A 13,998-nucleotide genomic window follows, 5' to 3' on the forward strand; every position below is an offset into this window, starting at 1 on the left:
CTGTAAGAGCGGTCACACTATGGTATATATACTGTAAGAGCGGTCACACTATGGGGTATATACTGTGCGAGCGGTCACACTATGGGGTATATACTGTAAGAGCGGTCACACTATGGTGTATATACTGTGCGAGCGGTCACACTATGGTGTATATACTGTAAGAGCGGTCACACTATGGGGTATATACTGTAAGAGCAGTCACACTATGGTGTATATACTGTGCGAGCGGTCACACTATGGTGTATATACTGTAAGAGCGGTCACACTATGGTGTATATACTGTAAGAGGGGTCACACTATGGTGTATATACTGTAAGAGCGGTCACACTATGGGGTATATACTGTAAGAGCGGTCACACTATGGGGTATATACTGTAAGAGCGGTCACACTATGGGTGTATATACTGTAAGAGCGGTCACACTATGGTGTATATACTGTAAGAGCGGTCACACTATGGGGTATATACTGTAGAGAGCGGTCACACTATGGGGTATATACTGTAAGAGCGGTCACACTATGGGGTATATACTGTAAGAGCGGTCACACTATGGTGTATATACTGTAAGAGCGGTCACACTATGGTGTATATACTGTAAGAGCGGTCACACTATGGTGTATATACTGTAAGAGCGGTCACACTATGGTGTATATACTGTAAGAGCGGTCACACTATGGTGTATATACTGTAAGAGCGGTCACACTATGGGGTATATACTGTAAGAGCGGTCACACTATGGGGTATATACTGTAAGAGCGGTCACACTATGGGGTATATACTGTAAGAGCGGTCACACTATGGTGTATATACTGTAAGAGCGGTCACACTATGGTGTATATACTGTAAGAGAGGTCACACTATGGGGTATATACTGTAAGAGCGGTCACACTGTGGGGTATATACTGTAAGAGCGGTCACACTATGGGGTATATACTGTAAGAGCGGTCACACTGTGGGGTATATACTGTAAGAGCGGTCACACTATGGGGTATATACTGTAAGAGCGGTCACACTATGGTGTATATACTGTAAGAGCGGTCACACTATGGTATATACTGTAAGAGCGGTCACACTATGGTGTATATACTGTAAGAGCGGTCACACTATGGTGTATATACTGTAAGAGCGGTCACACTATGGGGTATATACTGTAAGAGCGGTCACACTATGGTGTATATACTGTAAGAGCGGTCACACTATGGTGTATATACTGTAAGAGCGGTCACACTATGGGGTGTATATACTGTAAGAGCGGTCACAGTATGGTGTATATACTGTAAGAGCGGTCACACTATGGAGTATATACTGTAAGAGCGGTCACACTATGGGGTATATACTGTAAGAGCGGTCACACTATGGTGTATATACTGTAAGAGCGGTCACACTATGGTGTATATACTGTAAGAGCGGTCACACTTTGGTGTTTATACTGTAAGAGCGGTCACACTATGGTGTATATACTGTAAGAGCGGTCACACTATGGTGTATATACTGTAAGAGCGGTCACACTATGGGGTATATACTGTAAGAGCGGTCACACTATGGGTGTATATACTGTAAGAGCGGTCACACTATGGTGTATATACTGTATGAGCGGTCACACTAAGGGGTATATACTGTAGGAGCGGTCACACTATGGGGTATATACTGTAAGAGCGGTCACACTATGGTGTATATACTGTAAGAGCGGTCACACTATGGGGTATATACTGTAGGAGCGGTCACACTATGGGGTATATACTGTAAGAGCGGTCACACTATGGTGTATATACTGTAGGAGCGGTCACACTATGGGAGTATATACTGTAAGAGCGGTCACACTATGGTGTATATACTGTAGAGCGGTCACACTATGAAGTATATACTGTAGGAGCGGTCACACTATGGAGGTATATACTGTAAGAGCGGTCACACTATGGTGTATATACTGTAAGAGCGGTCACACTATGGGAGTATATACTGTAAGAGCGGTCACACTATGGGGTATATACTGTAAGAGCGGTCACACTATGGTGTATATACTGTAAGAGCGGTCACACTATGGAGTATATACTGTAAGAGCGGTCACACTATGGGGTATATACTGTAAGAGCGGTCACACTATGGAGTATATACTGTAAGAGCGGTCACACTATGGGGTGTATATACTGTAAGAGCGGTCACACTATGGGTGTATATACTGTAAGAGCGGTCACACTATGGTGTATATACTGTAAGAGCGGTCACACTATGGGGTGTATACTGTAAGAGCGGTCACACTATGGGGTGTATATACTGTAAGAGCGGTCACACTATGGGGTATATACTGTAAGAGCGGTCACACTATGGGGTATATACTGTAGGAGCGGTCACATTATGGGGTATATACTGTAAGAGCGGTCACACTATGGAGTATATACTATAAGAGCGGTCACACTATGGGGTGTATACTGTAAGAGCGGTCACACTATGGAGTATATACTGTAAGAGCGGTCACACTATGGTGTATATACTGTAAGAGCGGTCACACTATGGGGTATATACTGTAAGAGCGGTCACACTATGGGGTATATACTGTAAGAGCGGTCACACTATGGTATATATACTGTAAGAGCGGTCACACTATGGGGTATATACTGTAAGAGCGGTCACACTATGGGGTATATACTGTAAGAGCGGTCACACTATGGAGTATATACTATAAGAGCGGTCACACTATGGGGTGTATACTGTAAGAGCGGTCACACTATGGAGTATATACTGTAAGAGCGGTCACACTATGGTGTATATACTGTAAGAGCGGTCACACTATGGGGTATATACTGTAAGAGCGGTCACACTATGGGGTATATACTGTAAGAGCGGTCACACTATGGTGTATATACTGTAAGAGCGGTCACACTATGATGTATATACTGTAAGAGCGGTCACACTATGGTGTATATACTGTAAGAGCGGTCACACTATGGTGTATATACTGTAAGAGCGGTCACACTATGGGGTATATACTGTAAGAGCGGTCACACTATGGGGTATATACTGTAAGAGCGGTCACACTATGGGGTGTATATACTGTAAGAGCGGTCACACTATGGGGTATATACTGTAAGAGCGGTCACACTATGGTGTATATACTGTAAGAGCGGTCACACTATGGTGTATATACTGTAAGAGCGGTCACACTACGGTGTATATACTGTAAGAGCGGTCACACTATGGTGTATATACTGTAAGAGCGGTCACACTATGGGGTATATCCTGTAAGAGCGGTCACACTATGGTGTATATACAGTAAGAGCGGTCACACTATGGGGTATATACTGTAAGAGCGGTCACACTATGGTGTATATACTGTAAGAGCGGTCACACTATGGGGTATATACTGTAAGAGCGGTCACACTATGGGGTATATACTGTAAGAGCGGTCACACTATGGGGTGTATATACTGTAAGAGCGGTCACACTATGGTGTATATACTGTAAGAGCGGTCACACTATGGGGTATATACTGTAAGAGCGGTCACACTATGGGGTATATACTGTAAGAGCGGTCACACTATGGGGTGTATATACTGTAAGAGCGGTCACCACTATGGTGTATATACTGTAAGAGCGGTCACACTATGGGGTATATACTGTAAGAGCGGTCACACTATGGGGTATATACTATAAGAGCGGTCACACTATGGTGTATATACTGTAAGAGCGGTCACACTATGGTGTATATACTGTAAGAGCGTTCACACTATGGGGTATATACTGTAAGAGCGGTCACACTATGGGGTATATACTGTAAGAGCGGTCACACTATGGTATATATACTGTAAGAGCGGTCACACTATGGGGTATATACTGTGCGAGCGGTCACACTATGGGGTATATACTGTAAGAGCGGTCACACTATGGTGTATATACTGTGCGAGCGGTCACACTATGGTGTATATACTGTAAGAGCGGTCACACTATGGTGTATATACTGTAAGAGGGGTCACACTATGGTGTATATACTGTGCGAGCGGTCACACTATGTGTATATACTGTAAGAGCGGTCACACTATGGGGTATATACTGTAAGAGCAGTCACACTATGGTGTATATACTGTGCGAGCGGTCACACTATGGTGTATATACTGTAAGAGCGGTCACACTATGGTGTATATACTGTAAGAGGGGTCACACTATGGTGTATATACTGTAAGAGCGGTCACACTATGGGGTATATACTGTAAGAGCGGTCACACTATGGGGTATATACTGTAAGAGCGGTCACACTATGGGGTATATACTGTAAGAGCGGTCACACTATGGGGTGTATATACTGTAAGAGCGGTCACACTATGGTGTATATACTGTAAGAGCGGTCACACTATGGGGTATATACTGTAAGAGCGGTCACACTATGGGGTATATACTGTAAGAGCGGTCACACTATGGGGTATATACAGTAAGAGCGGTCACACTATGGGGTATATACTGTAAGAGCGGTCACACTATGGTGTATATACAGTAAGAGCGATCACACTATGGTATATATACTGTAGGAGCTGTCACACTATGGGGTATATACTGTAAGAGCGGTCACACTATGGGGTATATACTGTAAGAGGGGTCACACTATGGTGTATATACTGTAAGAGGGGTCACACTATGGTGTATATACTGTAAGAGGGGTCACACTATGGTGTATATACTGTAGGAGCGGTCACATTATGGTGTATATACTGTAAGAGCGGTCACACTATGGGGTATATACTGTAAGAGGGGTCACACTATGGTGTATATACTGTAAGAGGGGTCACACTATGGTGTATATACTGTAGGAGCGGTCACACTATGGTGTATATACTGTAAGAGCGGTCACACTATGGGGTGTATACTGTAAGAGCGGTCACACTATGGATCTCGTTCTAATGGTCGGGGACTCACTTGCTCGGTTTTGGTTTCGTTGGTGGCTCCGAGTTGCTGGACGATCCCCGATATACACAGCGGACCGGCGAACCCCAACAGATCAGCCAAATACCGGAACGTGCTGCTCAACAGGATTGGACGGCCGAAGGCTTTGTAGATGGCGAGCCAGATGGACGGGGTCCTGTGCGGCTCATCAATCACTTTCTTCTGTGTAAAACATTAAGGACGCATCATGTGAGCCCCCCAGCAGACCCCTATATAATCAGCCCCCCCAGCAGACCCCTATATAATCAGCCCCCCCCAGCAGACCCCTATATAATCAGCCCCCCCAGCAGACCCCTATATAATCAGCCCCCCCAGCAGACCCTATATAATCAGCCCCCCCAGCAGACCCCTATATAATCAGCCCCCCCAGCAGACCCCTATATAATCAGCCCCCCCAGCAGACCCCTATATAATCAGCCCCCCCAGCAGACCCCTATATAATCAGCCCCCCAGCAGACCCCTATATTATCAGCCCCCCCTCCACCCCCTATATTATCAGCCCCCCCAGCAGACCCCTGTATTATCCAGCCCCACCAGCAGACCCCTATATAATCAGCCCCCCCAGCAGACCCCTGTATTATCAGCCCCCCAGCAGACCCCTATATAATCAGCCCCCCAGCAGACCCCTATATTATCAGCCCCCAGCAGACCCCTATATTATCAGCCCCCCAGCAGACCCCTATATAATCATCCCCCCCAGCAGACCCCTATATTATCAGCCCCCAGCAGACCCCTATATAATCAGCCCCCCCCAGCAGACCCCTATATAATCAGCCCCCCCAGCAGACCCCTATATAATCATCCCCCCCAGCAGACCCCTATATTATCAGCCCCCCAGCAGACCCCTATATAATCAGCCCCCCCCAGCAGACCCCTATATAATCAGCCCCCTCAGCAGACCCCTATATTATCAGCCCCCCAGCAGACCCCTATATAATCAGCCCCCCCAGCAGACCCCTATATAATCATCCCCCCAGCAGACCCCTATATTATCATCCCCCCCAGCAGACCCCTATATTATCATCCCCCCCAGCAGACCCCTATATTATCATCCCCCCAGCAGACCCCTATATAATCATCCCCCCAGCAGACCCCTATATTATCATCCCCCCCAGCAGACCCCTATATTATCATCCCCCCCAGCAGGACCCCTATATTATCATCCCCCCCAGCAGACCCCCTATATAATCATCCCCCCCAGCAGACCCCTATATTATCAGCCCCCCAGCAGACCCCTATATTATCAGCCCCCCCAGCAGACCCCTATATAATCAGCCCCCTCAGCAGACCCCTATATAATCAGCCCCCCAGCAGACCCCTATATTATCAGCCCCCCCAGCAGACCCCTATATAATCAGCCCCCCCAGCAGACCCCTATATTATCAGCCCCCCCAGCAGACCCCCTATATTATCAGCCCCCCAGCAGACCCCTATATTATCAGTCCCCCAGCAGACCCCTATATAATCAGCCCCCCCAGCAGACCCCTATATTATCAGCCCCCCAGCAGACCACTATATTATCAGCCCCCCCAGTAGACCCCTATATTATCAGCCCCCCAGCAGACCCCCTATATTATCAGCCCCCCCCCCTTCCCGACGTCATCAGGGGGCGGGGCAGACAGATTGGCGGCCGCCCGGACACTTGTATACACGGCGGCTGAGATCAGCCTCTCACCTCACAATGGAAAAATGCAGCGAGTGCCAGATATAGGAATGTGCGCAGCGATAACGTCCTTAACCCCGCGCCTGCCAGGCTGCTGCCACCGCTCACACCACAGCTGAGGATCTGCTACAATAGAATCCAGTCTGCTACCCCATAGAGGACAGTCTGGATACAACTGTAACAGCCCTCCAGCTGTGATACAGTGTGATACAATGATAAGCTTTGTACACACAGGACTGGACGCCGGCCTTTAAGAGCGATCAGTGCAGGGACTGTAGATTTACCCCAGAGAGGGCAGAATGGGGAGAAGGACTGGGGGGTTCTCCATTAGTGTCCCCCATCCCCCCGTATACCCTATATACCCTCTGCTCCTCGTAGGCCCCCTCAGGCTGACGTAGTTGGTCAGCGACCTCATGGCGATGGGTAACTTCCCGATGGTCTTCAGGTCGATCGGCCTCTTGTGCGCGGTGACGATCAGCGGGTTCATCCACCAGTACGTGGCTTTGGAGAGTAGGTTGACAAAGGGCTGCAGGAAGCGGACCCCCAAGTCCTGGAGATCCTCGGGGGGCTTCACCTTCTGGGGGCTGGTGAAGAAGACGTATTTCTGGAAGAAAAAGACAACGGAGGGTCAGAGGAGCGGGGGTGGGGGGTGGTAGTGGCTGTGACCGGCTGTGGGGGGGGGTGGGGGTGCTAGGAGGAAGTAGCAGCTATGACCGCCTGGGAGGGGGTGTCTGTGACCGGCTGGGGGGGGAGTGGCTGGGAGTGGCTGTGACCGGCTGGGTGGGTGGGGGGGGGGGGGGTTAGGGCGGCTGTGACTGGCTGGGGGGGGAGCGGCTGTGACTGGCTGGGGGGGGGGAGCGGCTGGGAGTGGCTGGGGGGGGGCGGCGGCTGGGAGCGGGTGTGACCGGCTGGGTGGGGGGGGTTAGGCGGCTGTGACTGGCTGGGGGGGGGGAGTGGCTGGGGGGGGGGAGTGGCTGGGGGGGGGGCGGCGGCTGGGAGCGGGTGTGACCGGCTGGGTGGGGGGGGGGGGGGTTAGGGCGGCTGTGACTGGCTGGGGGGGGGGGGGGTTAGGTGGCTGTGACTGGCTGGGCGGGGGGGGGGGGTTAGGTGGCTGTGACTGGCTGGGGGGGGGGGCGGCGGCTGGGAGCGGGTGGTGCGCGGCTGGAGGGGGGGGTGTTAGCAGCTGTGACTGGCCTGGGGGGGGGGGGGGCGGCGGCTGTGATCGGCTGGGGGGGGGGGGGACATGTTTCCACGGCTGTGACTGGCAGTGGGGGGGGGCAGCGGGCAGCGGGTGTGAGCAGCTGGAGGAGGGGGGTGAACATGTTTCCACGGCTGTGATCGGCCAGGGAGGGGGGGAGAAGAGCGCTGGCATACCCGCAGCCAGATGACCAGGACCTCCACCGCCATCAGCAGCCCGTACAGGACCACCATGGCCCCGGTGATGCAGAAGCGCAGCTGGTGCACCCCCACACCGTTCTCACAGTACTTCACCAGCTTGATGGTTTTGGAAATAAATGCCAAGACCCAATAGAGGAAGAGCGCTGCAAGACACACAAGGGTTATAACTACACATTAGGGTATATATATACACACACACACACACATCTACACTGCACTCTACACACACACACACACACACACACATCTACACTGCACTCTACACACATGCACACCTACACTGCACTCTACACACACACACACCTACACTGCACTCTACAAACACACACACACATCTACACTGCACTCTACACACACACACACATCTACACTGCACTCTACACACATGCACACCTACACTGCACTCTACACACACACACACCTACACTGCACTCTACAAACACACACACACATCTACACTGCACTCTACACACACACACACATCTACACTGCACTCTACACACATGCACACCTACACTGCACTCTACACACACACACACCTACACTGCACTCTACACACACACACACACACCTACACTGCACTCTACACACACACACATCTACACTGCACTCTACACACACACACATCTACACTGCACTCTACACACACACACCTACACTGCACTCTACACACACACACACATCTACACTGCACTCTACACACACACACCTACACTGCACTCTACACACACACACACCTACACTGCACTCTACACACACACACACACACACACACCTACACTGCACTCTACACACACACACACACCTACACTGCACTCTACACACACACACACCTACACTGCACTCTACACACACACACATCTACACTGCACTCTACACACACACACCTACACTGCACTCTACACACACACACACCTACACTGCACTCTACAAACACACACACACACACACCTACACTGCACTCTACAAACACACACACACACACCTACACTGCACTCTACACACACACACATCTACACTGCACTCTACACACATGCACACCTACACTGCACTCTACACACAAACACACACACATCTACACTGCACTCTACACACACACACACATCTACACTGCACTCTACACACACACACACATCTACACTGCACTCTACACACACACACACACACCTACACTGCACTCTACACACACACACACCTACACTGCACTCTACACACACACACACACACCTACACTGCACTCTACACACACACACACCTACACTGCACTCTACACACACACACACACACACACACACACACATCTACACTGCACTCTACACACACACACACCTACACTGCACTCTACAAACACACACACACACCTACACTGCACTCTACACACACGCACACCTACACTGCACTCTACACACACACACACACATCTACACTGCACTCTACACACACACACACACACATCTACACTGCACTCTACACACACACACACCTACACTGCACTCTACACACACACACACCTACACTGCACTCTACACACACACACACATCTACACTGCACTCTACACACACACACACATCTACACTGCACTCTACACACATGCACACCTACACTGCACTCTACACACACACACACCTACACTGCACTCTACACACACACACACATCTACACTGCACTCTACACACACACACACACCTACACTGCACTCTACACACACACACACATACACTGCACTCTACACACACACACACATCTACACTGCACTCTACACACACACACACCTACACTGCACTCTACACACACACACATCTACACTGCACTCTACACACACACACATCTACACTGCACTCTACACACACACACACACCTACACTGCACTCTACACACACACCTACACTGCACTCTACACACACACATCTACACTGCACTCTACACACACACACACACACATCTACACTGCACTCTACACACATGCACACCTACACTGCACTCTACAAACACACACACACACATCTACACTGCACTCTACACACACACACACCTACACTGCACTCTACACACACACACACCTACACTGCACTCTACACACACACACACCTACACTGCACTCTACACACACACACACATCTACACTGCACTCTACACACATGCACACCTACACTGCACTCTACACACATGCACACCTACACTGCACTCTACAAACACACACACACACCTACACTGCACTCTACACACACGCACACCTACACACACCTACACTGCACTCTACACACACGCACACCTACACACACCTACACTGCACTCTACACACACACACATCTACACTGCACTCTACACACATGCACACCTACACTGCACTCTACACACACACACACATCTACACTGCACTCTACACACACACACACACACCTACACTGCACTCTACACACACACATCTACACTGCACTCTACACACACACACACACCTACACTGCACTCTACACACACACATCTACACTGCACTCTACACACACACACACACACACATCTACACTGCACTCTACACACATGCACACCTACACTGCACTCTACAAACACACACACACACATCTACACTGCACTCTACACACACACACACCTACACTGCACTCTACACACACACATCTACACTGCACTCTACACACACACACACACACATCTACACTGCACTCTACACACATGCACACCTACACTGCACTCTACAAACACACACACACACATCTACACTGCACTCTACACACACACACACCTACACTGCACTCTACACACACACACACCTACACTGCACTCTACACACACGCACACCTACACTGCACTCTACACACACGCACACCTACACTGCACTCTACACACACACACACATCTACACTGCACTCTACACACATGCACACCTACACTGCACTCTACACACATGCACACCTACACTGCACTCTACAAACACACACACACACCTACACTGCACTCTACACACACGCACACCTACACACACCTACACTGCACTCTACACACATGCCCATCTACACTGCACTCTACACACACACACACCTACACTGCACTCTACACACACACACACCTACACTGCACTCTACACACACACACACACCTACACTGCACTCTACACACACACACATCTACACTGCACTCTACACACACACACACACACACCTACACTGCACTCTACACACACACCCATCTACACACACTCACCCATCTACAGGGCACTCTATACACACATATACACCCCTACACTGCACTCTACACACACACACATCTACACTGCAATCTAAACACACACACACCAATCTACACTACACTACACAAACACACACACATATACACACACACACACCCATCTACACACACACACACCCATCTACACACACACACCCATCTACACTGCAATCTAAACACACACACCAATCTACACTACACTACACAAACACACACACATACACACACACACACACACACACCCATCTACACTGCTGTTCTGCACTGTATGGACACTCTATAGTAACCCTCTTCACACTTTTTCTGTACATACACACTCACTGAAATCTCACCTAGTAATAATTTTGGGAAGTTTGAGGTTTCAATGTTGTGGTAATAGATAATCGACGTGGTCGCAGCTATAAATCCCACAATAGCCGGCATGTACAGGTGGAGGTGCCGCGATGTCATCTTCCTGCACAACATATGAGAAATGGACAGTGACCAGAGCATAACACATGATGTAACAGCAGTATAGTGAGTGCAGCTCTGGAGGATGAGACATGATGTAACAGCAGTATAGTGAGTGCAGCTCTGGAGGATGAGACATGATGTAACAGCAGAATAGTGAGTGCAGCTCTGGAGGATGTAACAGCAGAATAGTGAGTGCAGCTCTGGAGGATGAGACAGAGTGTAACAGCAGAATAGTGAGTGCAGCTCTGGAGGATGAGACCTGATGTAACAGCAGAATAGTGAGTGCAGCTCTGGAGGATGAGACATGATGTAACAGCAGAATAGTGAGTGCAGCTCTGGAGGATGAGACAGAGTGTAACAGCAGAATAGTGAGTGCAGCTCTGGAGGATGAGACAGAGTGTAACAGCAGAATAGTGAGTGCAGCTCTGGAGGTGACCGTCAATCTGTTACAATGCACTATGTGGTATGGTGTGTGGTTATAGGACCCTCTAAGGTGTGTGTAGGGGGGGGGGGGGGTTGGACTCACGCGTCGGACACGATGCCCTCTGCGATCTCGCACACATGGACAAACAGCAGCACAAAGGTCAGGAGCCATCGCAGGTTGTGTCCAGGGAAGTGCAGCCAGGTGTTGTGGTGAATCTGGACCTTTGAGCTCTGACTCCCCCATCCTGCAGCGAACACAGAACATAATACTCATAATAATAAATAACCACCAATAATCACCGATTGTCGTGGATCTGACACCATCACATGACCCTCACCCCCCGCAGGCCGCAGCATAGGGGGCCCAGAGCAGGACACTCACCAATAAACAGGATCGGGAAGGTTATAAAGAGCAGGAAGACGTGAGGCACGAGGTTCAGGGCGTCCCAGGAAGCAGATGTTGTTCAGCACCCCGTTATTCACATTGTAGGAGGTGGAAATGTTATTACCGCAGAACGAGAGGCTCATGTCTCCCTGCAAGACAAGGAATACAGGTTATATACCCCCCACTCACCTCCAGAGCTGCACTCACAATTCTGCTGTTACATCATGTCTCATCCTCCAGAGCTGCACTCACTATTCTGCTGTTACACCATGTCTCATCCTCCAGAGCTGCACTCACTATTCTGCTGTTACATCCTGTCTCATCCTCCAGAGCTGCACTCACTATTCTACTGTTACATCATGTCTCATCCTCCAGAGCTGCACTCACTATTCTGCTGTTACATCACGTCTCATCCTCCAGAGCTGCACTCACTATTCTGCTGTTACATCATGTCTCCTCCTCCAGAGCTGCACTCACTATTCTGCTGTTACATCCTGCCTCATCCCCCAGAGCTGCACTCACTATTCTGCTGTTACATCCTGCCTCATCCTCCAGAGCTGCACTCACTATTCTGCTGTTACATCATGTCTCATCCTCCAGAGCTGCACTCACTATTCTGCTGTTACATCATGTCTCATCCTCCAGAGCTGCACTCACTATTCTGCTGTTACATCACGTCTCATCCTCCAGAGCTGCACTCACTATTCTGCTGTTACATCCTGCCTCATCCTCCAGAGCTGCACTCACTATTCTGCTGTTACATCATGTCTCATCCTCCAGAGCTGCACTCACTATTCTGCTGTTACATCATGTCTCATCCTCCAGAGCTGCACTCACTATTCTGCTGTTACACCATGTCTCCTCCCCCAGAGCTGCACTCACTACTCTGCTGTTACATCATGTCTCATCCTCCAGAGCTGCACTCACTATTCTGCTGTTACATCCTGCCTCATCCTCCAGAGCTGCACTCACTATTCTGCTGTTACATCCTGCCTCATCCTCCAGAGCTGCACTCACTATTCTGCTGTTACATCATGTCTCATCCTCCAGAGCTGCACTCACTATTCTGCTCTTACATCATGTCTCATCCTCCAGATCTGCACTCACTATTCTGCTGTTACATCCTGTCTCATCCTCCAGAGCTGCACTCACTATTCTGCTGTTACATCATGTCTCATCCTCCAGTCACCTCCAGAGCTACACTCACTCATGACAATATTATATAGAACCTGAGCTTTCTCTATCTTACTCTTTCCCGTCTTCTTTCTTTACGGCAAGTGGTTGTGAAGAGTAAACAGATGAATTGTGTAACACCAAGAAGGATCATAAAATTCACAATCCAGAGCGACCAGTAAAGTGCAGCCAGTGGTAGGAGGACAGGGGGTATAGATAGGGGTGCAGCCAGTGGTAGGAGGACAGGAGGTATAGATAGGGGTGCAGCCAGTGGTAGGAGGACAGGAGGTATAGATAGGGGTGCAGCCAGTGGTAGGAGGACAGGAGGTAT

At 49.6% G+C, this 13,998-nt stretch overlaps 1 pseudogene; it reads right to left on the bottom strand.

The window, feature by feature from the left end:
• LOC138775094 (ATP-binding cassette sub-family C member 9-like) overlaps positions 1-12,761 on the bottom strand; it is a 42,746-nt pseudogene extending 29,985 nt beyond the window's left edge.
• Between the last annotated feature and the right edge of the window lie 1,237 nt (positions 12,762-13,998).

Source organism: Dendropsophus ebraccatus, unplaced genomic scaffold (genome assembly GCF_027789765.1).
Source record: "Dendropsophus ebraccatus isolate aDenEbr1 unplaced genomic scaffold, aDenEbr1.pat pat_scaffold_1339_ctg1, whole genome shotgun sequence".
In the NCBI taxonomy this organism is placed as follows: Eukaryota; Metazoa; Chordata; class Amphibia; order Anura; family Hylidae; genus Dendropsophus; species Dendropsophus ebraccatus.